This window comes from Chrysochloris asiatica, unplaced genomic scaffold (genome assembly GCF_000296735.1).
Source record: "Chrysochloris asiatica unplaced genomic scaffold, ChrAsi1.0 scaffold00159, whole genome shotgun sequence".
Classification (NCBI taxonomy): Eukaryota; Metazoa; Chordata; class Mammalia; order Afrosoricida; family Chrysochloridae; genus Chrysochloris; species Chrysochloris asiatica.
The window spans coordinates 3,350,958-3,354,358 of NW_006408677.1; positions in this window are offsets into that span (position 1 = coordinate 3,350,958).

Here is a 3,401-nt window from a genome sequence, read left to right on the forward strand (position 1 = left end):
TATATACATTTGTGCATTAAATATTTTTGCTTTGTTTATTTCTAAAATATGAGATGAAAATTCGGTCAGTGCATTTTCAATTGTACATGTGTTCATTGTATCATGTTAGATGCAATTATGAGTTTATAATTGTCTTTATTTAGGGATTATGTATATGTTGTAAGAAGATACATACAGGTGCCAAGTTGACAAGGGATGAAATTTGAAAGTTAAGGTTTTGTTTCAACTTTATTGGGCCAGGATTCTCTGTGGTTTGACTGCTAAGATATAGTAATCCTATACTGATATCTAATACAATGTAATTAAATCTATGATGAGTTCTGCTATGAGCAGCCAATCAATTGAAAGGTTTTCCTCTGTGGTGTGGCATGCTTCCAATATATTAGACACTAAGTCAAAGCTTGTTCACTCTCTGCTAGGTCTGAGTCTTATATCTGGCTCATCCTCCAACCTCTGGTTCTTTGGGTTTAAGCCAGTGACCTACTCTATTTCCTGTCTCCCTACTTGCCGGACCTGCCTGCCTGCCATCTGACCTGTCATCTTGGTTCATCTGACCAGGACTCTCCTACCTGTACAATTATGTGAGCCATTTTCTTGATATCAACTTCTCTTTACATATATATTGTATTTCATTGATTTTCCTTCTCTAGAGAACCCAGCCTAAGACAGTAGAATATCATGTTTTGTTGGGTTTTTTTGTTTTGTTTTGTTTTTTTTAGTTTTCATTATTATTGCTTTGTATTATAAGTGTCTTTACAAATGCCATCTTTGAACATCTGTGAGTGAATATTTGAGAATGATAACATCAGCAGATCATACACTGAAAGACTATATGTAGTTCATATTGCTAACAATGCTGTTCTTGTGTGCTGTCAAGTCGATTCAGACCCATAGCAACCCTGTACAGGGTTTCTGAGGAGCAGTTGTTGATTTTGAACCACCAACCTTATAATCCACAGTCCAGTGCTGATCTTACAGCAACACAAGAGGAGTCCAATTATAAACAAAAAGAAAACAACCCAGAAGGTCTTAAGTGCAGTTCATTGTGACTAGAATGTCGTATGTCAGGGACTACCTCATAACTTCTGCATATCATTCCAAAGTAGCATGTTTCTATAGTGTTTATCATGTAGTGTCATAATTAGCAATCCTTTCTTCCATCATTGCTACCCCTCCTCATGCATGTGCACATGCACACACACACACACACACAATAGATTAAGCTCTATGAAGGATGAATTTGTATCTTTTGTCTTTATATCCCTCATAGTGCCTGGCATGTGATATACACCCAGTAAATTAACATATGTTAGAATGAGTAACAACTAATCTGAGGGGCTATTTGAAGCTGAGAAGTATTTGAGTTTGGGGGAGATCCAGTAAGATTTAGGGGTACTGGAAATCCTGGACTCCCCTTGGGCTCTGATGAGACACTGAGGTTATAGCAGTGAAAGTGTGTGTGTGCAAAGGATGGGGTGTGTACTAGGGGAAAGTTTGTAAGGTGATTCCTAGATATCCTCCACCTCTTCCTCACCCCTCTACCCTCACTACCCTCTGCCTTAAAACAAAACAAAACTAAAAGGCAATGGCTATAAAACTAAAACCAAACTCCTTGCCGTTGAGTCAATATACACCGGATTGCTAACCACAAGATCATCAGTTCAAACTCACCAGCCGCTCCTCGGAAACCCTATACAGGGTCACTATCAGTCAGAAGCAACGTGATGGTGCTTAACAGCACCAAAAATCCTTAAGGAAACCTACTGTCACAATTTTCTCCTGTGAAGCAGCTGGTGGGTTTGAGCCACCAACCTTTTGGTTAGCAGGTGAGTGCTTAACCACTGTGTCATCAGGGTTTCTTCAGTAGCTATATAAGGTTTTTTGTTTTTTTTTTTAAAGATCCTCTGTTTGTGCTCAAGGGCTAATAACTTGCTGGTTATGTGTTTCTAGAGGCAGAAATCTCTCATCTGTGTTTTAGTATTCTCATCTATAAGATGGAATGGTACTGGGAAATAATACTAGTTTTACATTTTGAATTTAGCACTCTTCATTTGAGAATCACAAGGCATTCTTACCACTTTGGTTCTTATCTCCTCTGCCTAGGGCCTAACAGTTTGCTATCAGAGAAACCTTTACTATTTGAAGATACCTGACAGATCTCCAGTGGACTTGCAGTGCGTTTTTTCTGATCAAACATATTACTTTACTGAGGTGTGAATTACAACCTTTGCTCATTGAATGGAGCTTTCGTGGCATAGTGCGTTAAACATTTGGCTGCTAACCACAAGGTCAGCGGTTCAAACCCACCAGGGCTTTTCTCTCAAGGAGTATATTGAAGGCAAAAACTATAGTCTACTACAGCAGAACAATGCATAAAAACAATTTATACAAGAATACAAATAAAATTTAGACTCAATAATGTGTGGTGCTGTGGAATAGAGCACTGGACCATAAGGTCGGTTTGAACTGCAAGGTTGGTGGTTCAAACTCACCAGCTGCTCCTCAGAAACCCTGCACAGGGTCGCTGTGGGTTGGAACCCACTCGATGGCACTTAACAGCAACAACAACAATGTGCTATACAATGCCAAGATTGTTTTTCCTTTTAATATACTTTCTTTTAATTAAAATCAAGAAAATAGAATTTTTAAATTTTCCCTCACTACTTCTCTCTGGCATGAAGTTTGTTTTCCCCTCTAGAGAATCAGTATGGTATAATGGAAAGACAAAGTTAATATTTAATTTGGTGTTGTTAGGGCTGTTGAGTCAGCTCTCAACTTCCAGCAAACAAGGTTGTGTCATCTGCATATCACAGGTTGTTAATGAGTCTTCCTCCAATTCTGATGCTAGGTTTTCCTTCATGTAATCCGGCTTCTCATATTATTTGATTAACATACAGATTGAATAAGTATGGTGAAAGGATACAACCTTGGAGCTCGCCTTTCCCGATTATAAACCTTTCTGTATTCTACTCAAACTACTGCCTCTTGGTCTAAGTGCAGGTTACTCATGAATACAATGAGGTGTTCTGCAATAGCCATTCTTAGCAATATTATCCTTACTTGTGTTGATCCAAATAGCCAAATGCCTTTGCATAGTCAAGAAAGCACAGATAAGCATCTTCCTAGTTCCTATTTACCATGGTATCTTTTAAAAACTCTTTCCAATAAATCTCCAAGCCCTCACCAAGGTAGATGCTATGTTGATTTAAAACCTGGGAGTCCATAAGGGTTGCTACTCCTCTTCTTATTGTTGGTGTTGTTAACCCGATTTAAACCATGATTAGCATCTACATCCCACAACTCTTCTGGTCTTCGGTCTTTAGTGTCCAATTCATCAAATCTGTTCTTCAGATGATCTCTAAATTCAGGAGGGAGAAATTCAAGATCATATTTTGGCTCTC